Below are 27,016 nucleotides of genomic sequence, written 5' to 3'. Positions count from 1 at the left end.
GTCATCATGAAGTGAGCTTGGGGTGGAGAAGCATTGGCCTTCATGAGTTCTTGTTCCGCCTTGAGAGCACCAATGTAGTTGTCGTCGAGGGACTTGTAGTTCGCGAGGAAGATCATCTTGGAGATGTCGTTGTGCAATCCCATCATGAAGTGGAACTTCATCGAAATGGGGTTGTCCACGCCGGCTCGTCGCAAGGCAATCTTTATCTCCTTGAAGTACTCGTTGATGGACTTGGATCCTTGGATGGTGTACTCCAATTGGCATTGAAGTTGTTCCATGTAGGTTGGAGGCACGAACTCTCGGCGCAAAGCTCTCTTCGTCTTGGGCCAACTCATGTCGTAGGTCTTCGAATGTGCGTGAAGCCACCATGTGGACGCGAAGTCGTGGAAGTTCCTTATGGTGCACTTCACTTGATCTTCGAGAGGAACTTGATGTAGCTTGAGGTAGTCGTCCATCAAACGCTCCCACTCGAGATACTCCTCGGGTTCTATAGTTCCATAGAAAGGAATCTCATGGTCGATGTCGAGGTCGTAGTAGCTCGTGGAAGTCGTGGACTGGAGCTTGGGGAGCTTCTCTTTAAGTGCTTGTGGGCTAAGATGCCGTATGTCCATAGGCGAAGATGCCTTGAAGTCGCTTGGCGAAGATGCTAAGGGACATCGTGAAGTCGTTGAGCGGTTGTTGGTGTTGAGCTCTTGACCTTCACATTCGTGGTGGTGATGGTGTCGATGCCGATGTGACCTTGCCGGAGATGGTAGCCCAGAAGCGTGTGTACTTGAGCGTCTTCTCAAAGATGAGGAAGATCTCTTGTAGAACTTGATGAGGTCTTTGATCTCCTCCATTTGAGCTTGCATCTTGGCGTCGTTGGAGTTGTTCGTGGCATCGAACTCATTGTTGTTGCTGTAGACCGAAGATGAAATGCCTTGCCTATCCATCACTCCAAGAGAAAAATGTGAGTGGTAGAAAGAGAAGAACGAATACCAAATGTACCTTGACCGAAGTTGAAAGTGGATCAATGATCACTCCAATGTGGACAAGGAAATAGCACAATTGGTACCAATTCTTGTCGGTTTCTCACACCTACACAAATAAGGCTTATGGTGGAGCTCGGTGAGGATAGTGGCACAAAAATTTAATGCAAAATGTTAGCAAGAGTCAATAATGTTGAAAGAGATTCACAAATTCGCAAGTGTAACAAGTAGACCAATAGCAATGAATGGCACACGAAAACGCACACACGGATAGATAAATGGGGTCGTGCGACCAAGGATGAGCACAAAATGTGGAAACCACGGAAAACGCTCGTGTTGCACAACTCAAGAGAGACGCTAGCATGATTGCTCAATAGGCAGATACGACACTTGTGCACAACCTATAAGATGCAAAATGTATGAACTTTCTATCCCAAGTATGCTATATATGTATGATGTTCCGGTGCTATGATCCAAGATGATATTATATGCAATGTGGTATGATGCTATGGCTATTGCTTACAAGCTTCTTTGCTCTTTCTCTTTTGCTTAAAAGCTTATTCTTTTTTGTATATGGCCACTTCGCGAAATGCACAAACCAAGATAGCGATTGTGTACATGCGGGAACATACTTGAGGCACACGAGATGGTATGATACCAATATGATATGGTATGTATGCAATGTATGGTGTAGATCACTAATGTGCACAAGTAACGTTGCCGGCAATAATCAAATGGCTAGTCTCGATAGGTAAGTGACGCAAAATGGGCTAGGGGTTATCAATGCAATGGCAAGGGAATATACAATGGAGGGATACCACGACACCAAGATGATATGGAGGTTACCGTCCATGTCGATGATGAGTGGTGGTGATCTTGATGGAGATACCAAGATGATGGAGACTCGTCCCTAAGTAGCTGAAACACCTTAGGAAACGGAAAAACCTCGAACTCAAAATCTCAAATGTCAAATGGTGGTAGCGGGAATGCAGTGGTGGTTGCGGAAGCTCAATGGGATTGCTGAAATGCAATGGTGGGTTTTGCGAGTAGGCAATTCGGAAATGGAAGGTAAGGTGGTGGACTATACATAGTGTCGGAGTTTGAGGCACGGTCCCTAAGTATCCGAAACACCTTAGGAGACACAACTCACAACACAAACAAAATTGGGTTAAGTTGGGGTGGCGGAAGTGTATGGTGGGCAAGCCTATGCGGAAGTTATGGTGGTGCTTGATGAGGAAGCAACCTTCCCTAAGTAGACGAAACACCTTAGGAGACTTTAGTCACAACTCAAACAACCGCTAATGCTATGGGGAACAGAAATTGGTTAGGTTGCGGAAGTCTGCGGTGGTGTAGCGGATAATGTGGTGGAAGCCCTAGGCAAAGATGCCAAAATTCACAAAATTTTATGGTGTCAAAAGGTGGTGAAACCAAGGTGAGGTCCTCGGGCACGTCGATAGCTTCAAAACGAGCCAAAGAACACTCAAATCGGAGTTCGGAGTGAAAAGTTGTGATGAAAACGGTGAAAGAGGCTGATGCTGAAATTCTGTGTAATGTTTCTGGTTAGGCCGGAAGTTCCGGGCTCCGGAAGTTACGGGGGGTGGCCGCAAGTTCCGGGGGTCGCGAAAAAAGTCTCGGGGAAGCCGGGGGATTTTGGGTAAACTCTCTGTTTAGCCCGGAAGTTCCGGGGTAAGGACGGAAGTTCTGGTGGACGGAAGTTCCGGGGGAGTTCGGAAGTTCCGGGGGTCGTGGAATTTCTTCCGGGACAAACCCTAAATTCCAGATCTGAGAATGGGGGGGGGGAACTCGATTTTCAGGGTCAAAATTGGGAAGATTTCATGGATAGAAATGGGGGGAGATGGGGAATGCTAGATCCACTCATAACACAGCGAATCCATGGATCAAAATCAACAAAACATCATCAAAACCAACAAATCACAAAAAAATTGGGGCTATTTTTGTGGGGATTTTCTAATTAGGGACAAAATCAATAAAATTAGGCTAGCAAACAAAGAGGGGAGGCTTCGAAATCATGATCAACGTGGCTCATGATACCAAGATGATGTAGGGTAGGAACCCTATGGGCCGATCTTTCATGAAAGGGGCGGATCCCGCGATGAACATGGGGAGGGAAACGAGGGGAACACAAGAGAACACTCAAACCAACAAGAATGATCACACATGCGCTAGATCCATGAACACAAAGGAAGATACAAGATCCAAAGTCAACAACAGATGATACATAGGTAGCCGATCTTCTCCGTGAGGAGGTCTTGAGTTCTTCTCCAAAAGGAGGTCTTGAATTCAAAGGGATCTTCTCCGTAGAGGCTACGGTCTCTCTCGTGGAGTAGATCCAATATGGATGAGCATAGCTCTATCTCTAAAATGAGCTAAACCAATGCTAACCCTAGAAAGGAGGAGGTGGAGGAGTATATATAGTCTAGGTCCACGAAGGGGTAAGTGAGCAGCGAAAGGGTACATGGGCATCGGCCCGAGTGTCTGCGCGCAGGCAGGGCCGGATGTTCCGGGGACGGCCGGAAGGTCCGGGCGCCGGAGGTTCCGGGCGAAGGTCCGGGCAGGGTCCGGGCTATCGAGAGAGTTGGCACACTCTTGGAAGGCTTCAGTGCAGCAGGGCCGGAAGCTCCGGGATGGCCGGAGGTTTCGGTGGCCGGAAGTTCTGGGCTTTCCAGAAGCTTGTCCAAGCATCTTCTTCCTTCCCTTCCATGCTTCCCCCGCGGATGGTGTAGGTGATCCTTGGCGCTTGCACGCCTCCTCGTCATCCGTGAAGCTCCAGCAATACCTATGCATGCACGATGGAGGGTCAAGTAGTATACCATCCTCGAAGGGGTCAAGTGAGCACGTGTAAAGGAGAGGATTCACCTTTATGTATGTGAAGTAGATGTCGCACGTGTCACTTGCCGAATAAACTCTTGACATGGTGATGTCCATAGGATGCTTCGCATCACACACCGTTCTCTCTGACCAAGCTTCGGCGCGGTAGGGCCTACGCCACCTGCTCACTGCCGCGGTATGGGTAGATTCCGCCCGCCGCCACTCACCTAGTTACATCCCGACGACCTCCAGGTATCCCCTCCGGCCTTGCTCCACTGCCCATCTTCCCACGTTGCTGCATATGGATCTTCCATACTTCTTTGCCCAAACGTAGCTTGTCCGACGTACTTTCCATATTGCAATCTCGTCCTCACACCGTTTTAGACAAACACAACCGTGTTGTTGTCTTCCCTTAGGACAAGGAATATGCTTCTTTTTTGTCGTTGCATGTGTCATCAACTGTTATTGGTCAGTAATTGTTTCCTTTCTACCTCTTTTTTGCAAACAGGGCTATCCATTTCACCTCGTTGCTATTGCGATCTTTTCGTGAACTGCACAAATCACATTTTTCTTAAGTGTTTTGTGCAGTTGTACTAAAATGTCACGCGGGCAACGTCTCTACATTTCAGTGCGACTGCACAAAGGGAGATTGGTTTTGCTCTATCCTCCTCATCCAACTCCGAGCCTAATCTTCTCCAACTAGTTAGTCTTAAGAGAGACTGCAAAGGTGACCGGCTTCTATTTGTGTGTTTATTGTTTCATCAATAGTCCTCTATTATCATAATCACACTTAATATCTTTGGAATAGGGACGCTCAGCTCTATTTTAGTGGAACTGAACAAAATGATCAGAATGTTGCATGCTCCAGATAGCTACTTTTTTCCCAACATGCCTTATTGATTTAGACAGAGCTGGGGGATGTTGCTGCCAATGAAAGCATGGATCAATTTTAATTTAACACATTCTCACAACTTTGTCTTCAGTTGTGATGTAAATATTAGCTCTGATCTGCTAATAATTGAGATGCATTAGCAAGGAAGTTAGTTTTCTATTGTTTCCGAAAGAGCATCGATGGCAAGACACACGAAACAAAAGCCGAAAGCTCACACCATTGTACAATTTCATGTCGCTAGAAAATTATTTGTATAGTACGTCAATTATGTAAACAAATGCTGGAAGCTTGATAGCATTGCTAGAAGCCTCTTAGGCATCTGGGTCCATGTGCCATGCACAAAATTATACTCCTCCGTTCCTAAATATTTGTCTTTTTACAAATTTCAAATGGGCATATTTTAGAGTGTAGATTCACTCATTTTCTTCGTATGTGTACTCCATCCGTTCCTAAATATTTGTCTTTCTAGATATTTCAGCAAGTGACTACATACGGAGCAAAATGAGTGAATCTACACTCTAAAATATGTCTATATACATCCGTATGTAGTAGTCCATTTGAATCTCTAAAAAGACAAATATTTGAGTAGTCACTCGTTAAAATCTCTAGAAAGACAAATACTCCAGAGTATATTTAAGAACCGAGGGGGTAGTGCACAGCCGCATGGGAGACTCAGCCCGGTCGTTGCGCCGCATTAATAGTGAGTAATGAGCAGTCAAATCATAAGCCCCACCTTTCCCACTGTAAGTTGCTCGGAAGAAGCAACAATCAATATGCTCTTCTTTGAATCCGCTCATACTACTCTATCCGTCACTGTTCATAGAGCGCGCTTCAGAAAAAGAAAAAAATCTCTGCGACCAAGGCGACAAGCGATCGGCCTGAAAAATAGCATTGGTAGTTATAGCATGGCGCCTAACACTAGAGGAAATAATGCATACACACATGCATGCAGTGCTTCCACCCCGGGTACACACATGCATGCACTTACTCCACTCCGTAGTACATCGAGAGAAAATTGTGCACTTGATTGCAGTTACAACGCCCTAATTAATTGAGCATTAAACCAAACGCGTCTAAAGTCTCTCTGGTGGTGGAAATGCATTGAGAGAAATGCATCATAATGAAGTGCGCCCTGTAAACTGTGATAGAGGGAGGAGTAGTATGAAGGTGCAAAACCAAGTACGCGTATGGCCAGTCGGTCAACGCACCTCCTCTTGGCATATCACTGACATGTGGGACCGGAGTGTGAGCAAACCGATCTCAATTGATGGCAAAATGGCCAACCTGCCGTTCCTTGAGAGAGACGAGGAGCGATAACACACAGACAGGCTCGCACGGAGGCCAAGATATATTCGAGCATGGTTGATCGATATCATCATTACATGTTGGGCTGCCATTTTCCGCCCTTCTCCGGAATAAATGTGTACTTTATCAGAGATTAAAAAAATAAGAGTACAGATGCTCCACCATGCGGTTCTAGCAGTAGTACTACTCGTACTACTAAACCTTGCGCTTGGCTCTTCGCCTCTTCGTGAAGTCGAACAATGATGGTACTCCGCATGTTCGGTACTACAGTGTATGCCTCTGGCAATCTGACACCGAATGAACTGATGCATGTCCACCGCCTGGGCGAGGGTAGGTTGCATTAGTCAAAAGGCATAAGCGAGCTTCACCTTGTCCTACAAGCTTCTCCTTGTTCTATGAGTTGACGGGACACACCAAAAAGTAGTGCTAGTCCATACTCCCTCCTTTCCGGTTAATATGGCTTAATGTTTTTTGTGGGTAAATGAGAGAGCTTTATTCATATATAAGCATTCTTAGGACGATTAGCCAAGACACTAGTCACTAGGAAGTGAGGTACCCCGCAAAAAAAGAAGTAGGAAGCGAGGTGTTTCATCAAGCCAGCTCTCGGCCACATTCAAAGTGCAGCAAGCACGATTCGCACAAAGATGCGCCGCAAGGTTTGGTGACCTGTTTACATGCTAAATAACAAAAAAAAGAGGAAATATTACCGAGCGCTCCTATTTGTAACAGGATATGAGGCAGAATTAAGCGAGAATTGTGGCGAGTGTTCCATGCAATCAACTTCCATTTTCACATGCGAGAACCCTCGAAGAGAACCAAATGTGTTGAAGATTGCTTTATCACATTTTTAAAATATAATAAGAGTGCAGACCCTCCTTCATCCGGTTCCTAGTACTAGTATAGTACATACCTCTATACACTATAGTAGTAGTATAGTACTAGAAAACTTTGCGCTTGGCTGTTCGCCTCTTTGGGAAGTCGAACAATAATAGTACTAGTATAATGTATGCTTCTGGCAATCTGACACCGAATTAACTGTTGCACGTCCACCGCCTGAGCGAGGGAGAGCTTGCATTAGTCAAAAGTTTCTCCTTGTCCTGCGAGCCACCACGTTCAAGCTTCTCCCATCTTACAAGCTTCTCCTCGTTCGGCAAGTTGACGGGACACATCAAAGTACTGCTAGTCCATACTGCCTCCTCTCCGGTTAATATGGCTTAATTTCAAACAAGATAAATACACTGTCTGTCATTGTGTATTTGTAAAAATACAGTCAGTGGACTTCATAATACGCTCATTGCTCTCAATATATACATTTTCCAGTGTTTATACGGTCACTAGCCCACCCTGGCTGAGTATGTGTGTGCATGCACATGTAGGTTGAGCACTTGAGCATGACTGTGTGTGTTCCGTCATGTGCTCGGACATGCATGCATTAGGGTGTCGCACGCGTTTTTGCGTCCATGTGTATGTGTGCCTATTGCACACACGTAGGGGGAGTACGTGTAGGGGCCACTAAAGGAGCAGTCAAATCACATAGTAAGTTAGTCGGAAGAAGCAACCATCATTTCACTCTTCAATGACACATACGCAATATAAAATGGTTGATACGGAGAGAAAAATAAAACCACTATATATACACTAGCAGGAGCCTAAGCTACAAGCCTGCTTGCTTGGGTTGCTCTCTTCACAAGCATAGAAGGACGGTGGCCACACCGCTGGTCAAATATCCGGCCTGATCTCACAGCTGGGGGAAGGGAACAATGTTCTGCGTAAACACAGTCGACATCGGCAAGGGAGAAAATCCACAGTCGATGCGTCCCAATCGGGGGTCACCGCGATATGTGCCGATGCCGTGTCCCAACCGCCCTTCTAGCTACAACCCGATGTCCCAGGTAGTCCATCTTCCTTTTGGAGCCGGCTTGCTCCACTGTCGCAGCTCCCCATGTAGCTCCATCTCCATGTCGATCTTTCTCCACTTGTACCGGCTTCTACTTGTGATGAGTTTATGTCTCATGAACAAGTGCCAGTACTATTATTCTAATCAAACTTCTTCAATATCTTTGCCATCAGGGATGCTCAGCTCGATTTTAGTGGAACTGCACAAAAGCATCGTATGATCCGAGGGTGCCAGCCGTCTTTCTTCGACAGGTTCTACCTGGTCAGGAAATTAAATCGTGTTTAGGGTTTAGGGTTTAAGTTGTAGTGACCCCATTAGTAGTTTTTCTTTCGTACACACTCTCACAACTTTTGTCTTTAGTTGTGAAGTAAATATTGGCTATGATCTGTGAATCATTGAGATGCATCAGCATGCGTGTTAATTTTCCTTTGTATTTGATGGAATGTTTGGAATGTTGTAACGGGGCAACCTTGGAGTAGGAATGAAAATGGAGTGGAAAGTTTCCGTTTTTCCAGAGAAAAAATGGAAACGGAGAGAAACCAATGTTTCGTTTCGTTGGATCGCGCCATCGAGCAAAACCAACGTTTAAATCACGAAAATTCTAAACCCACACGCTTTTATTGGGCTCTTTAAATCACGTTTGTCGCGTTCGTGTCTCACCCTCCTCCACGGCTCGACCCCATATGGTCGCTCGGCATGCCACTCACCGCAAACCGAGTATACGATAACTTTCCCGCCTGCTTGTCGATGGATCGCGCCATGGAGTACTAGTACTACTGGAAGATATTGACGAGTTGGGGGAGGACAGCTAGCTGTAGCACGGACTCCCAAGAACTTTTTACATGCATGTTGTGGCCAGCTATTGCGACCTTTGAATGCGGAGCAGTCGCGTGCACCAGGAAGCGGCACGGGCGACACTCTCTCGGCTGAGTGCCGCTTCAATGCCGGCACTAGTGAGAGGTCGCGTCCGCTTTGGCCGGGCATGAATGCGGCACTGACCGTTTCGAGTGGGAAGCACGCGTGGGTGATGAAGAGGGTTCGGGTTGGTCAGGAGCGGCCATGCCAGCGGTCCGGACGCCCGCAAACAAGAGATGTTGTATGTTAATATTGCCGCGTATATAATTAACAACGTAAATAATGTGCCAGTTGGACAAATATGATTGGAGATGGATATGGAAATGGAATTTTACGTAAACACGGATATGCATGTCTATGTCTATGTGTGTGTGTGCGCGACGACTCTCACGACCTAGAAGCGGGGGCGTGTTTTTGATCGAGTTTTCTTTCTTGGTACGTTAAAAAATTGTCTGCCAGTTTTTGTTTCTTTTTTTCTGGGAACGTGCTTATTCTATTTAAAACCACTGCTATGGTGAGATTTTTTTACTCCATTATAGCCTCTTGTTTGATAGAGTTTCTCGCGTCTCGCTCTCTCACCGTCTCCATATCAAAACAAGATGACAGTGTGCACACTATCTCTCTCCTCACCGGTGGTCACAGATCCGGCCGAATCCCGTCCACTACGGGAGGTGAGGAGCTGCAGCATTGACGTTGTCACCGTCGGTGATGGAGGAAGCCGATGCGCACCATCCTCTCGGAGCCGGCGCCGGCGCGGACGAAGGTCCTCCATGCCCTTGTTCGTCGCCGGCGTGTGGGCAGATCCTGCCCGCCCGCCTAAGCGACATCTCGCCCACCCGAGGTATAACTTCTTGTACTGGTCCAGCTCCCCAGGTCGCTGCATGCAGGTTTTCTTCTATGCGACTACTCCCTAGCTCCCCATGTATAGTAGCTAGGGTTCATCGGCTGGTCCAACATGACCTACTATTATAGAGGAAATGCCACTCGAAAAGTTGTCCTAATTTATGCCTCGGTGGAGGTATACATGTTGTTTCGACAAAAAGTACATGGTGGTTGTGCGGTCATTGTCCATATGCTCCTATTGTTGCTGCTAATCTAATACTATCACTCGTTAAATGAAGAAATGCTTTTTTTCTCGGGTATGCTGGTTTAGTTCCCATCAAGATAATCATGATGCTTCTATTTGTTGGTGTACTTTTCATAATTCTTATTGAAAATTGAGATGTCATTGTTAATCTTTTAAAACAAAGTAACAACACTATATCCCTTTTTTATATTTTTGGAAACAGCGATGCGTATCTCCATACCCGGGCATGTCTTCCCCAATTTTAGTGGAACTGCACAAAATTGGATGGCCATTGTTGTTCCGCCTCACTGTCCTCTGCCACGTGGTTCTTCCTTCCTCGAGCTTGATTACTGAGAAGAAACAAACCACAGTGAGGATTTGTCGAACTTCATAGGTGCCTCACCCAAACTTGATGCCAAATGGATGATGCATCACCACCATGACCTATCGATGCTCATGGTTGCGCCTCATGGTTGTGTCGGCTGGTGAAGCTGATCGATTTTCAATGAAAAACAAGCCATCTTCCATCCGTGCTCTTTGCTTGTTACCCACAAAGATGATATCCTTCGTCAGTTCACCTTGGTTGCATTGGAGACGCAGTCGTCTTTCATGTTGGTGCAATTTTATCACACAATTGGCTATGAACCAAATGTTTCCTCGATGAAGGATCGACGTTGGTACTAAGAGCATAAGTTTTGTATTGATTTATAAGCCTTCTCACAACTTTGTCTCCAGCTCCCCTGTAATTTTATTTGTCCAGCTATTAACTTTGATTAAAAAAATGGTGTGGACTAAAAACCCGGATGGACGTAGTAGCCCTCCATTTTTATTTACTCCGCATATTAGATTTGAGTGGAGTCAAACTTTGTAAAGTTTGACCAAGTTTAGGCCGAACACAACAAATCATATTTATTAGAGAGGGCAAACTGTACATACTCTCAAACCTTTCCGATAATTAAAATTAAAATTATTTATATGTACACACTCTCACACGTTTCCGATAATTTGGCGCATGTGTGGTTGTTCACTTAAGGAGGGTAGTGTACCGCATGTGAAGGACAGGAAGTGTGACCAGGACACGTGGATCGTTAGTTCATCGGAAGTACTCCCTCCGTTCCTAAATATTTGTCTTTCAAGTGGTTTGAAATGGACTACCACATACAGATGTATATAGACATTTTTTACAGTGTAGATTCACTCATTTTGCTCCGTATGTAGTCATTTGTTGAAATCTCTAGAAAGATAAATATTTAGGAATAGAGGGAGTAGTAGTTTTCTTCACTGGTACGTTAAATAAAGAGTTTCGTTTCATACTTACACAATTTAAAATGATTGTTATGGAGAGAATAAGAAAACTACTCCACTATATATTAGTCGTATACACGAGTACTATATGGACGCAACTTCATTGACTTTAATGCACCTGCCTTTGGGTTTATGACAGGTGGGCCCAAAATGTGGCTGGCCCACCTGTCATACAGCCAAAAGCAGGTGCAGTTAAGGCACCGGAGCTCAGTCCATACTACAATATATATATATATATAAGCTGGAGCCTCAGCGCTTGTTCGCTAGGGTTTGCACTCTCCACACTCTCGCCGCACTACATATATATATATACACGCTGGAGGCTCGGCGTTCCTTTGCTAGGGTTTGCTATATTCACAGTCTCTCACCATCTTCACCAGATCTAAACAAGACTGTGTTGTGGCCTTTGTCTCTCTCACCCCCCTCACAGCCGGCGAAGGAGGCGTCCAGATCCCGTCACACCGGGAAGGGGAGGAGGTGCAGCGTTCACTCTATCGCCTTCGGCGAGGGAGGCAATCCACTGCCGGCTGTGCTTTTCTCTTTCACCCAGCGCTTGTGCGGGAGGGCCACCGACCCCTTCTTCCTCGCGGTCGTACATAGTGTGGGCAAATCCGACCTCCCGCTGCACGCCTTGCCACATCCCGACGACCCTAAGGTATAAGTTTCTTTGAAACCGTCATTGGTCTAGCTGCATGCAGATCTTTTTCGATTTTGTAGTCAAATCTAGGTCTTGGTTCAAAGAGGAAAGAAGGGTGCGATGGGGTGGAGCATGAATCTCGGACGTGGTTCAATGAGGAAAGGAGGGAGGGAAAGTAGTATAGACTAGCTATCCAGCCCCTTTGTTGGTCGAAAAGGGAAAAAGGGGGTAACCCATTACACACATCTGTAAGGAACTGAACTCTTTGTTTAAAAGGGAAAGAAACTGGGGGGTCGGGTAGTTTGTGCAGGACCAGATTTGCTGCCCTCACATAGGAAAAAGTTTCAAAGAGAACAAATATGGGACCAACGCAAATATGCTGCTTGGCTACATACTCTGCATCACCCATTTATATGTGTGGACGCACATGGTGTTGGCATGTCCCATGTCCCATCCACATGATCGTGTAGTGTGTTTTGAGATGTTCTACTACTTGTATTGGTACTATTTTAAATAAATGTTGAATTGAAGCTATTGTATTGCTCTCTTTTCCCATTAAGTAGTGAACAAAAATGGTACCAACCCAGACATGATGCTTGTTGCTTTGTTACAACAAACTCTGCATCACCCCCTTTATAAGTAGATGGAAGCACATGGTGTTAGGGATCGTGTCAGGACCCCGACTCAATGCCACATCGATCTAGCATGTAACACCTCATATCACTTTGCGGCCTCACGCACGGTATTCCCACGGGTGTCGCCTTACCTTTGCCTGGGACCGTTTGCGCCTTTTGGCACACGTATATGATAGTGTCGCTAGCATCCATATGATAAGGAGCCCGGGCTGACATGGCTAGTCGTAAACCCAAAGTGGCACAGACTTACAGGGACAGGCATCCATGACCCAGCATCGAACGTGTCGGTCATCAGCGAGTGAAACCAGGCTGTAGCACTGGGCTAGCAGGACTCCGGTGAACCGGGCTGTAGCGGGCTAACAGGACTCCGGTATTCATCGCGTGACATTTCCCCGAAGGGACAGACACAGGAACGAAGAAGGACACATGCCGGCCAGCCCAAGTGTTCCGGAGCAGTAGCAAGCTACCATGGCTCGGTGGAAACACTAGGAGACATTTCCCCGTAAGAGAGGCTACTAAAGATAAACAACTAGATGGTCAGATCCCACACATACCAAGCATTTCAATAACATACACACAATATGCTCGATATGTGCAACTACAACATGGCATCACAACATGACTCTACGACTCAAGTAATTTATTCAATAGGCTCCGAGGAGCGAGATATTACAAACATGGGTCTCATGACCCAACACTCAGAGCATACAAGTCAAAGCACAAGCGGAAGCTATCATGTCTGGGTACAGACATCTATAAATGAAAAAGGCTGAGAAGCCTGACTATCTACCAGATCCTGCCGAGGGCACAAGATCGTAGCTGAGGTAACAAGCTAAACGTCGAAGTCCACGCGGAACTACTAGCGAGACCGAAGTCTCTCTGCAAAAACATAAATAGGCAAACGTGAGTACAAATGTACCCAGCAAGACTTACATCAGAACTAACTACATATGCTTCATTATCAACAAAGGGGATGGTGGGGTTTAACTGCAGCAAGCCAGCTTTGACTCGGTGGCTATCCTGAACTACGACTGCAAGTAACTCTTTTGAGGTGGCGCACACGAGTCCACATATTCACCATATCAATACACCACTATGGATCTGCTCCCGTCTCCCTACGAGAACGCCATCCATAGCACTCACGCTTATCTTGCGTATTTTAAAGTATCCACTTTCACTTGTCTATGAACTGATATAAGCAACCTAGAAGTCCTTTTCCGCGGACACGGCTATTCGAATAGATGATGATAACCCTGCAGGGGTGTACTTCTTCACACACGCTCTCACCACTTACCGCCGTTTACACGACATGTACTCGGCAACCTTCAAGCGGAAGCCCAACGTGGGTGTCAGCCACGGCCTGCCTAAACACTCAAGTCTCTAGTCTAGGTTTATCGCCTATTCGGGTTCCATCCATGAGGAGATCCGGCCGGAGTTTCGCTCACAGCCCCAAACGATGTGAACAGGGTTCCGTGACACCAAACGGGCGCCCGGTTTACCCGGCCACGTGCCTACCGCATCACAGCCCACCCCTACGGTCAGCGCTGCGCACGGCCTCCAGCATACTACAAACACCAGAAACTACTTGCAACTCCTGGACAGAGGACAAGGGTGATCAAGAAGCCGAGAGGGTCCATTGGTTTCGGGCCCAATGCGTGGTAGTAGCTGAATCATGGATCAGAAACACAGAACTCAGTTCCTGAGGACGGCTGCAATGAGACAACCCACCATGTACTCCTACATGGCCTCTCACCGCTACCTTTACCAAATCGTGTTCACACACTTAGCTCACACACAGTAGGACATGTTCACACACCTCTGATTCATCCCCGATGAATCAGACCTGACTCAACTCTAAGCAGTAGCAGGCATGACAAACAAGCATGAATGAGTAGGCACAACAGGGCTCAAACAACTCCTACTCATGCTAGTGGGTTTCATCTATTTACTGTGGCAATGACAGGTCATGCAAAGGATAAAGGGGTTCAGCTACCGCAGCAAGTAACAGATAAATCGGTGTTGTCCTAATGCATTAAAAGAGAGCAGGAGCGAGAGAGTAGGATTGTATCGGAATGAACAAGGGGGTTTTGCTTGCCTGGCACTTCTGAAGATAACATTGAGTCTTCATCAGTGTCAACGATCACATCATCGGTATCGCGTCTATCGAGAGGGAACAAATACCGGCAACACAGAAAGGAACACAATCAATGCAATGCACAATATGATGCATGATCATGACATGGCAAAATGAATGTGTTTTGGGCTAATGCAACTAGCAACAGATTAAATGAAGTTGGTTTGAATATAAAATTCAAATTCAAACTCCATATGTGGTTAATTAAATGCCCTTTGTATGATTTGTGCTAAACAGCAGCTATAAGTTGTTCTAACATGCATGAAAGTGGTACAGATGGATTCCTTGAATTTTTCTGATAATTTTTCATATATAATTTATTTAATTTGGAGTTACGGTTAATTTTCTATGATTTATAGAAGTTTTAGCTATTTTCTGAAATTATTAAATCATTTAAGATTTATTTAAATTCCAGAAAAGAATTATTGCGTCATCATGACCTCATAGTGACGTCAGCAGGTCAACGGGCGTCGTCCAGGTCAAACTGACCTGTGGGACCCATATGTCAGCATCACAGGTTAAACAGGGGGGGGGTAGTTTAGTTTAATTAAGGATTAGGGCACTAGGGCCCACATGTCAGTGTCAGCAGGGGGGGGTAATTAAATTAAAATAAACTAAACTAATTAACAGGGGGGGCTGGCCCCACCTGTCATCGACCCAGGGGGGGTCAAACCCCTGGTCAACAGGGCCTAACCCGCCGGCGGTGAGTCGCCGGCGAGGCCGAGGCGGCGGAGGCCTTCGGGTTTCTTGCTCCGGCGACCAAACGGACAGAGGAGGGGCTCTACGGATAGCTGGAAGAGCGCCGCGTCTTCCTGTGGAGTCGGTTGGGGTCGGGGCGGCCGGAATCGGCGCCGGCGACGAGCTAGGTAGCCGCCGGAGTTCGGGTGAGCTCGGAGTCGGCGTTAGGGAGCACAGCAGAGGGTGCGGATGGGTGCTATGGCCTCCTGGGGTGCACTGAGCACGGCTGCGTGCTCGGTTGCAGCTCTAGGCAACCGTGGCTACGGCGGCGACATGGCCGGCGGCGAAAAGCTCTCGGCTCCGGTGGTTGATGCGGCTAGGGGGCGAATTTGGCAACGAGGCATGGGGGAAACGATGCAGCGGCTCACCGCGGTTCTTCTGGTGTTGCTGGCGAGGCAGGGGAGGCACGGGGTCCGGCGAATCGACAGCGGGGATCACCGGCACCCGAGGTCGGAAACGGCGGCGTTGGAGATGCAGCAGAGCTTCTGGCGCCGCGTGACTCGATGGAGAGGACGACGACGTCGTGGCGGAGCTCGGGATCACGTCGGAGAGGTGGGGCAGTGGCTGTGGGTGCGGGGTTACGGCAGCGCGTCCATGGAGGCTTCGGCCATGGCGGGGAACGGGCGAGGAGAGGCGTAGGGGGGCGAATGGGAGGCCGGATCGATCGGGACGGCACCGAGGAGGAAGACCCGCGGCGTTGCGCTGTCCCGAGGACGCAGGCAGGCAGGCAGGTGGCGTGGCAGCACGGCCGTGCGCGCGCGTCGGGCACGCGCTCGGCGTCCGACTGGCGCGGTGGAGACGACGACTGGCAGTTGGGCCAGTGGGCCGCACTGCTGGGCTGGGTAAGTGGCCAGGTATCCTCTCTCTCTATCTCCCTTTTTCTAATATCTCAGTTTTCTATTATTCTGTAAATTTAGGGCTTTATTAAAAATACTCAGACACTTTCAAAAATCATGAAACTAATCATGGCTACTGTTTAGAATATATCCAACAGTAAACATTTTAGTTTATGATTATTTGAGCATTTGAAATATTTAATAGCATTTAAATGCCCAAATGCAAATACTATATAATTTAATTCAAAAATCCAGGAATAGCCTATAAATATGTTCATCATTTTTGGAAGAGGTTTTCACCTTTAACAGAAATTATGAACATTTCCAAAGGGCATTCTGGGTTATTGAAAATATTTTTATTGAACCTAGTTAAATTTCATTTGGTGCTAGGGTTTCAACAATCCCCATTTCAAATTTCTTTGGAATTTAAACATGATGGCATGATGAACAAGCAAAGTCAAGCAAGGGCTGAACTGGGGCTGTGACAACTCACCCCCACTAAACAAAAATCTCGTCCCGAGATTCAAGCGTAGGGTAAGGTGAAGGGGGAACGCAACTAGCACAATCTTCACGATACAGGTTGCACTTCAAATGAACGTTGATTTGAACACCATCTTTGTCTTGTCGTCTTGCTCTGAGAAATCCTGCCAACATGACCTGGAGGGAAAGAGACTCTAGAAGGGTCGATCTTCTCGAAGATCGAACAACTCACGGAATGAGACATAGCAACATCTCTTGAGCTGGGAGACGAAGCACAGATATGAAGAAATGGAGTGAGACAGATGACGAGGGTTCACTAGGTAGACAACAACTTCACGCTTAAGGTGGTAATCGGTTGTCAACGTAGCGAGGAGTTGAGTTGCCATGATACCATAACGATACACCTTAGGGAAAGGTGACTCGTAGAGATATCCCCTTAAGTGGCAAAAAGAATTACTTTTGATTCAGAGATCAATGAAACTCTTTAGGCCAGCCTAAGGCAATTCTCGAGCGATCGTTTGTAGGGGGTCGGTAGAATGGCATACCCGGACTTGGATGATGTGGATTACCTTGTTGAAGACAACGTAATGGATGAATTTTTGCTTATCACCGGAAATGGAAGAGACCCATGGTAGAATGGCACATTGGCGGTGCAAGCTGGGAACAAAATGCAAATGCTGGGAATGATTCTAGTAACTGGGGAGAGGCTCAACAATAGAGAGTGAATTCACTGTTTGAGTGGTTATAGCATTGCCGAGGAAGTTGAGAGCAAACCTAGTTAGTGCCAATTGTAACACCTAACGCTTGTGCGTGCTCTCAAGAACTTGAGCATTTCCATAATCATCAAGGTTTTACCAACATCCGTGTCAAGGGTGCTGACAACACAACATACTACCATGATGGCTAATGATGGATGATGCAAGTGCAAAGGAAGATAACACTTTCTCAGATTTCACCTTGGCGGGGCCAAGGGGACAAAATCTGGACGATCGACCGAGAGACATTTAGCACTCCGCTTCTAATGTTCTCCTTGACGTGCTAGTGTAACCCAATCATAGATATGGTTTGCTAACTAGAACATCAAGTAAGGGTCGGACTTCGGGAGCTCAAGAATCCATAAGGAGTAACTTATTGGAGTAAAACCCTACGAAATCCTGATGGGGAGGTGGCCAACTTCTTCAGTCAAGATACTACAATAATAGGTCTACCGGATGGGTGTGTTGGCCACGACATCCACCTTGCCGGTTATCGAGGGACCAATATTATAGTTCTTGGGAAATGTTCCAAACCATCATATCTGCCTGAGATTCAGATCTGGTTGGTGTCAGGATATTCCAGACTCATCGAGTCTAGAAAGAAAAATGAAAGTTTGCAACACAAATCGACGAGATGATGTTGCGAGATTCTCGGGGAATGAACTACGATAGTAAGCTCCAAAACATGAGCTGGTTCTGCTACACACATGTGAACACGCTGTCCCAGACAAGCATGACCACATAGCAGTCTTATAATAAAACACTACCGAGTTCAGGAGGGGGAACCATCAACGAGGGTATCGAAGTCCTTACATAAGTCCGGATTAGCTCTTATGAAGAAACTCCTTCTCCTTGAACAAATCAATCAGTGGCTTGGTGTGCTAGGGATACATATAGATTGAAGGTTGCAAGTCTTCAAACCACAGCATTCTTCGCACGTGTGCATGACTGATTTGGAATGATTCCAAAGAAAGCAACATTGACTTTCTCGAATCCACGGCGGCAACTTGCATCAGATGCACATGAATTAAAGGAAGTCACTACCTTCATCCAAACATATGCTTCATGAGCTAGCATGAACAAATGCTTTCAAAAGTTTCCAACACTAGCTTAATGTTCAACAAAATCATGGAGGAGATAAGGATGTTGTCAATGGGCTCAACAACAATTCATCTAGGTTTCCTTTTAAAAGGAATTCCATAGTTAAGTGAACACGGTGATAGCATTGGTCAGACCAAAGATGTAATGGTGCATGCTCGGGGGATCAACCACGAATAAGACAACATTACGAGCATCGTTGGTACTGATTTGATTTGACGATAGCCCACACTCAAATCAAAGGATTGATAAGATAATAGGTCCAGCAACTGATCACAAGGACCAATCGATGAAGATATCATCTTTCTTCAACACACACTACACAAGAATATCCCTTTGGAACGAACTAAGTCAGGCAAGCTTTTATCTTCCAACTCTCCAAGTTGTTGTCTAGCTTAACCAACTAGCTCAGGGATATCTAACACCGATTCTTGGAGAGAAGGTGGTTCACAAGAAACCAACTTGATCACGAGCTCAACATAACAGTCAGGGAACAACCTGGTAATACTTCCGAGAAGATATTCGGAAAATCACGAACCACCGGTATGTTACTAAGCTCGAGAACAATCTCGCTTTTGAGGGCAAGACGATATGATCAAATGAGTGAGGACTTGACAAGACCCTAACTCATCGATCGAGGAGTGCACCGAGAACAAGGACTAGGTAGCATGATCAACCTTAGAATGATGATTCAAAACCAGCACGCTAAGAATGAAATTATTGCCCATTAACTACCAAGCAACAAGGTTGCTAGGAGTATTGAATTCACACATCACGATTCACTTGTCGGCATTCCGGTTACAATAACACAGGAACCAAGGAATGAACAATGATGGCAAGAAGTATCACTACATCAAGAATTCACAAGAGCTGGTGCAATCCCCATGAAAATCCTGACATAAAGACGGTAATACTTCAGGGTAGAACAGAATCAAAAGCTGGGCTGGCATTTTGATCTGCGGAGCACAATTGCTTTGACCCAATCCTAGCTATGGAAGAGGTACTGGAGTTTGTTTCTCCTAGTCATTCCGCGATAGAATGGCTCGACGGACCACAAGAGTAATAGGCATCGATAAACGAACGCACGCATACTCTTGACTATCAATTGATAGACGAGGGTCAGTAGACAACTAAAGAGGGACAACTCAAAGGAACATATAACTTTCTGAGTTGTGGATGCATAGATTAGTATGTCGATCCAAGTTCAACATAATTCTTCCGGATAACCCATGCAGAAAAGTAGAACTGGCAGAGCCATAACATATAATGGAGAACTCATCAAGAGCACTCTGGTTGTGATCGTTCAGTTCAACGAGGAACTTCTGACATAAGTAGTTCATGGTATTTGGAAGAAGAAGATACCACGGACTTCAAGGACTATCGCAAAGGTTACTAATATACCAAAAGAACTAGCAACACTATCAACATGATGTAAGTAGGGTGAATATCGGGTTTAAGAACCCAGGAATAGAATACCTACTACTAAGTAGCATCACGGGATGCTTTCGAGAATGATGGCCAGAATCATCACACTGGGAACACAAATCATGGCTAAATTACTAGATGATCCCCTAAGACACCTAGGGTCATGATAATATCTCCAACATATATGTCAAGGTAACGGAGTACCTCAACTCACTGATTAGTGTGGTTAATCTGGCCTATGGGAACATTGAAACGGGAAGAAAGGATTTGCAAATGCATCAGACTACTTAGAAACCTGGGATGACTCGGACAGCATAACGGCTGTAAATGCTCAGAAAAGACTTGAGACATTCACAAAAAGGGTGGCATAACCACTCAGAAGCACAATATCAAGGTTTCGAGATCAACAATTAACATACAGAAGTAGTAGGAACTGAAACGAGGCTTAAGTCCAACAATCTCATAAGTCTACGGATTAGTAACACGTGATCCTGATGGAAAGAAGAGATAGCCTAGTTCTTAATCCCCGCAGGAAAGATAAGATGACTCAGATCAGAAGGCATAAGGTATAAGGAGTAAAAAGAGCCTTACGTTCCATCCCACAATCAATTCCCCTACATATAACTAAAGAATTTCTAGACTCAACTTCGACCAGTTTGGCTTGGTAATCCTACAGGCAGTCAACCTGGCTCTGATACCAACGCTGTCAGGACCCCGACTCAATGCCACATCGATCTAGCATGTAACACCTCATATCACTTTGCGGCCTCACGCACGGTATTCCCACGGGTGTCGCCTTACCTTTGCCCGGGACCATTTGCGCCTTTTGGCACACGTATATGATAGTGTCGCTAGCATCCATATGATAAGGAGCCCGGGCTGACATGGCTAGTCGTAAACCCAAAGTGGCACAGACTTACAGGGACAGGCATCCATGACCCAGCATCGAACGTGTCGGTCATCAGCGAGTGAAACCAGGCTGTAGCACTGGGCTAGCAGGACTCCGGTGAACCGGGCTGTAGCGGGCTAACAGGACTTCGGTATTCATCGCGTGACATTTCCCCGAAGGGACAGACACAGGAACGAAGAAGGACACATGCCGGCCAGCCTAAGTGTTCCGGAGTAGTAGCAAGCTACCATGGCTCGGTGGAAACACTAGGAGACAATTCCCTGTAAGAGAGGCTACTAAAGATAAACAACTAGATGGTCAAATCCCACACATACCAAGCATTTCAATAGCATACACACAATATGCTCGATATGTGCAACTACAACATGGCATCACAACATGACTCTACGACTCAAGTAATTTATTCAATAGGCTCCGAGGAGCGAGATATTACAAACATGGGTCTCATGACCCAACACTCAGAGCATACAAGTCAAAGCACAAGCGGAAGCTATCATGTCTGGGTACAGACATCTATAAATGAAAAAGGCTGAGAAGCCTGACTATCTACCAGATCCTGCCGAGGGCACAAGATCGTAGCTGAGGTAACAAGCTAAACGTCGAAGTCCACGCGGAACTACTAGCGAGACCGAAGTCTCTCTGCAAAAACATAAATAGGCAAACGTGAGTACAAATGTACCCAGCAAGACTTACATCAGAACTAACTACATATGCTTCATTATCAACAAAGGGGATGGTGGGGTTTAACTGCAGCAAGCCAGCTTTGACTCGGTGGCTATCCTGAACTACGACTGCAAGTAACTCTTTTGAGGTGGCGCACAAGAGTCCACATATTCCCCATATCAATACACCACTATGGAATCGCTCCCGTCTCCCTACGAGAACGCCATCCATAGCACTCACGCTTATCTTGCGTATTTTAGAGTATCCACTTTCACTTGTCTATGAACTGATATAAGCAACCCAGAAGTCCTTTTCCGCGGACACGGCTATTCGAATAGATGATGATAACCCTGCAGGGGTGTACTTCTTCATACATGTTTCCACCACTTAGCGTCTGCACACGACATGTGCTCGGCAGACTTCAAGCGAAAGCCGACGTGGGTGTAGACCACGACCTACCTAAACACTCAAGTCTCTAGTCCAGGTTTATCGCCTATTCGGGTTCCATCCATGAGGAGATCCGGCCGGAGTTTCGCTCACAGCCCCAAACGATGTGAACAGGGTTCCGTGACACCAAACGGGCGCCCGGTTTACCCGGCCACGTGCCTACCGCATCACAGCCCACCCCTACGGTCAGCGCTGCGCACGGCCTCCAGCATACTACAAACACCAGAAACTACTTGCAACTCCTGGACAGAGGACAAGGGTGATCAAGAAGCCGAGAGGGTCCATTGGTTTCGGGCCCAATGCGTGGTAGTAGCTGAATCATGGATCAGAAACACAGAACTCAGTTCCTGAGGACGGCTGCAATGAGACAACCCACCATGTACTCCTACATGGCCTCTCACCGCTACCTTTACCAAATCGTGTTCACACACTTAGCTCACACACAGTAGGACATGTTCACACACCTCTGATTCATCCCCGATGAATCAGACCTGACTCAACTCTAAGCAGTAGCAGGCATGACAAACAAGCATGAATGAGTAGGCACAACAGGGCTCAAACAACTCCTACTCATGCTAGTGGGTTTCATCTATTTACTGTGGCAATGACAGGTCATGCAAAGGATAAAGGGGTTCAGCTACCGCAGTAAGTAACAGATAAATCGGTGTTGTCCTAATGCATTAAAAGAGAGCAGGAGCGAGAGAGTAGGATTGTATCGGAATGAACAAGGGGGTTTTGCTTGCCTGGCACTTCTGAAGATAACATTGAGTCTTCATCAGTGTCAACGATCACATCATCGGTATCGCGTCTATCGAGAGGGAACAAATACCGGCAACACAGAAAGGAACACAATCAATGCAATGCACAATATGATGCATGATCATGACATGGCAAAATGAAAGTGTTTTGGGCTAATGCAACTAGCAACAGATTAAATGAAGTTGGTTTGAATATAAAATTCAAATCCAAACTCCATATGTGGTTAATTAAATGCCCTTTATATGATTTGTGCTAAACAGCAGCTATAAGTTGTTCTAACATGCATGAAAGTGGTACAGATGGATTCCTTGAATTTTTCTGATAATTTTTCATATATAATTTATTTAATTTGGAGTTACGGTTAATTTTCTATGATTTATAGAAGTTTTAGCTATTTTCTGAAATTATTAAATCATTTAAGATTTATTTAAATTCCAGAAAGGAATTATTGCGTCATCATGACCTCATAGTGACGTCAGCAGGTCAACGGGCGCCGTCCAGGTCAAACTGACCTGTGGGACCCATATGTCAGCGTCACAGGTTAAACAGGGGGGGGGGGTAGTTTAGTTTAATTAAGGATTAGGGCACTAGGGCCCACATGTCAGTGTCAGCAGGGGGGGTAATTAAATTAAAATAAACTAAACTAATTAACAGGGGGGGCTGGCCCCACCTGTCATCGACCCAGGGGGGGTCAAACCCCTGGTCAACAGGGCCTAACCCGCCGGCGGTGAGTCGCCGGCGAGGCCGAGGCGGCGGAGGCCTTCGGGTTTCTTGCTCCGGCGACCAAACGGACGGAGGAGGGGCTCTACGGATAGCTGGAAGAGCGCCGCGTCTTCCTGTGGAGTCGGTTGGGGTCGGGGCGGCCGGAATCGGCGCCGGCGACGAGCTAGGTAGCCGCCGGAGTTCGGGTGAGCTCGGAGTCGGCGTTAGGGAGCACAGCAGAGGGTGCGGATGGGTGCTATGGCCTCCTGGGGGTGCACTGAGCACGGCTGCATGCTCGGTTGCAGCTCTAGGCAACCGTGGCTACGGCGGCGACATGGCCGGCGGCGAAAAGCTCTCGGCTCCGGTGGTTGATGCGGCTAGGGGGCGAATTTGGCAACGAGGCATGGGGGAAACGATGTAGCGGCTCACCGCGGTTCTTCTGGTGCTGCTGGCGAGGCAGGGGAGGCACGGGGTCCGGCGAATCGACGGCGGGGATCACCGGCACCCGAGGTCGGAAACGGCGGCGTTGGAGATGCAGCAGAGCTTCTGGCGCCGCGTGACTCGATGGAGAGGACGACGACGTCGTGGCGGAGCTCGGGATCACGTCGGAGAGGTGGGGCAGTGGCTGTGGGTGCGGGGTTACGGCAGCGCGTCCATGGAGGCTTCGGCCATGGCGGGGAACGGGCGAGGAGAGGCGTAGGGGGGCGAATGGGAGGCCGGATCGATCGGGACGGCACCAAGGAGGAAGACCCGCGGCGTTGCGCTGTCCCGAGAACGCAGGCAGGCAGGCAGGTGGCGTGGCAGCACGGCCGTGCGCGCGCGTCGGGCACGCGCTCGGCGTCCGACTGGCGTGGTGGAGACGACGACTGGCAGTTGGGCCAGTGGGCCGCACTGCTGGGCTGGGTAAGTGGCCAGGTATCCTCTCTCTCTATCTCCCTTTTTCTAATATCTCAGTTTTCTATTATTCTATAAATTTAGGGCTTTATTAAAAATACTCAGACACTTTCAAAAATCATGAAACTAATCATGGCTACTGTTTAGAACATATCCAACAGTAAACATTTTAGTTTATGATTATTTGAGCATTTGAAATATTTAATAGCATTTAAATGCCCAAATGCAAATACTATATAATTTAATTCAAAAATCCAGGAATAGCCTATAAATATGTTCATCATTTTTGGAAGAGGTTTTCACCTTTAACAGAAATTATGAACATTTCCAAAGGGCATTCTGGGTTATTGAAAATATTTTTATTGAACCTAGTTAAATTTCATTTGGTGCTAGGGTTTCAACAATCCCCATTTCAAATTTCTTTGGAATTTAAACATGATGGCATGATGAACAAGCAAAGTCAAGCAAGGGCTGAACTGGGGCTGTGACAGATCGGCGGGAGTACCATTTCTGTTAGGGATTGGCCGGAGTACCATTTCTGTTAGGGATCGGCCGCAGTACATGTTTAAGAAATGTATTGTTCGGATAATGTCTCTTTTATTATATATCAGTTACAGTGTTTTACAAATGGTACTATCCTACTTTGTAGTTCTTTCTACATGTTTAACCAAGGTATTGTTAAGAAAATGTCTCTGTTAAAATGAATCAGTCGCATTGTTTTAGGAATGATACTTTTCTGCTTTGTTGTTCTTTATACATGTTGAAACAAGGCATTGTTAAGATAATGTCTCAGTTAATATGAATGAATCACACTTATTGAGAATTGCCACTCTCCTGCTTTGTTTCCCATTAAGATAAGGTAGAGTAGATGTTTTTCTTCTAGGAGTACAAGTCATCACCCGTTATTTCTCAGTAATTGTTTCCCTTATACCTATTGTTGCTTATAGGGATATCAAAATTAAAGCTCGGTTTTATTCCGACTTTGATTTTAGTTGAACTGCACAAAAGGAGCCAATCTGTCTAAGGCAAACTGCTGCATTAGTGGGTCCAGTTGGTCTTACCTCTTTGTAGAAAGAGCAGTCACTGTTTGCGCTACATTACACAAGGAATGATCGAGAAGCTTTACAGAGTATTAGTAGACGCTGGTGACATAACTAGTCTGCAGAGAGCATAGGAAACTCTACAACACGTGGAGTGCACTGGGCAAAAAGTGCCCAAACAAGTGCAGGAAGCCAGGACAGGACTCCAAATCTGTAATGTCATTCTAAGCAACAATGATGGGGCATCTGGGTATGGTAATATGTTTACCGTACTTTCAGTTTGTTAGTCCATCGATTGGTGGGTTGACTCTGGGGCCAATATTCATGTGTGTGCTGCTGTGTCTTTGTTTTCTTGCAGCATATAAATACGATATCCACAGGGGATGCTCAGCTTGATTTTAGTGGAACTGCACAAAATGTCCGGATGGTTTGTGTCCTCCATAATACTTCATCATGCATAATACATCAAATGGTTCTCTAATCATTCGTCGTCACCTTGAGCCACCGGACTATATGTTTGAATGGGGTTGCCAGCGTCGGCCATTAAGAAGGGTAAGACGAAAGACAAAAGGAGAGATGGCTGCTTTACTTGTGGTTCGGAGGAACACTGGGCAAACAAGTGCCCAAGCAAGTACCAAGAAGCTAGGACAGGACTCCAAGTCTGTCAATGTCACTCTAAGCAACAATGATGGGGCATCTGGGTATGGTAATCTGTTTACCGTACTTTCAGTTTGTTAGTCCACTGATTGGTGGGTTGACACTGGGGCCAATATTCATGTGTGCGCTGATGTGTCTTTGTTTTCTGGCAGCATATAAATACGAAATCCACAGGGATGCTCAGCTTGATTTTAGTGGAACTGCACAAAATGTTCAGATGGTTCGTGTCCTTCATAATACCTCATCATGCACAATACATCGAATGGTTCTCTAATCATTCGTCGTCACCTGGAGCCACCGGACTATCAGATGACAAACCGATGACAAACCCTGCCCGTTCCACAATCATAGGCATTACATATTTTGAATGGGAAAAGCTTGTCAAAGTTGGCATTAGTTTAATATATTGGAATTGGAAAATCTTGTCAATTTTTGCTCATTGATGTTAGCCAGAAGACATGAATTTGATATTTTTGAGTCGGACGCCCTTTGCTGTGAGCAACATCGATCATTTTTTCCTATTCCTGTCTTCAGTTCAGAATTAAATATTTACTCTGCTGAGATGCATAGTCACATGAATGTTGACTTATGTAAGATATTTTAAGAGTTTGTTCTGAATATTGTCTATGTAATGCCAGGCCTTGTGTTTGATTACAAAGTTGAGCTTGGAATGTTGTGGCATGCGGCATCACGAGCTGTTCACCATACCTCCTGAGAATAATGCCAGGCCTAGTGTTCTGAATATTGTTTTGCATGTCGATCTAATGCCAGTGATTTGCTTGTTAAGCATATCATCCTCTTCTGTTGTTTCCGTGCTTAAGAAGTTCATCGTCTTATGTTTCATTCATAGCCTATACGACAAGTCGGGTAGGTTAGACGTGAAACCATATGATCTTCCGACCAACTCATCATCTTAGGCCGTGATTGGCTCGTCGTTTTCCAACCAAAACCTCTTGTAAAACTGACGCTTGTAAATAAAAGCAGTTGGTCTCGGGCGAAGCGCTTGGTTGGTCGATTTCGACTAGTAAAATATACACCAGTCTCTCAAATCACACGCGTAACCCGCCGGTTTTACTTACAGACCTCGGG

Source organism: Triticum aestivum, chromosome 6A (genome assembly GCF_018294505.1).
Source record: "Triticum aestivum cultivar Chinese Spring chromosome 6A, IWGSC CS RefSeq v2.1, whole genome shotgun sequence".
Classification (NCBI taxonomy): Eukaryota; Viridiplantae; Streptophyta; class Magnoliopsida; order Poales; family Poaceae; genus Triticum; species Triticum aestivum.
The sequence above is the reverse complement of the archived record's forward strand: the minus strand, read 5'-3'. Positions refer to the sequence as shown.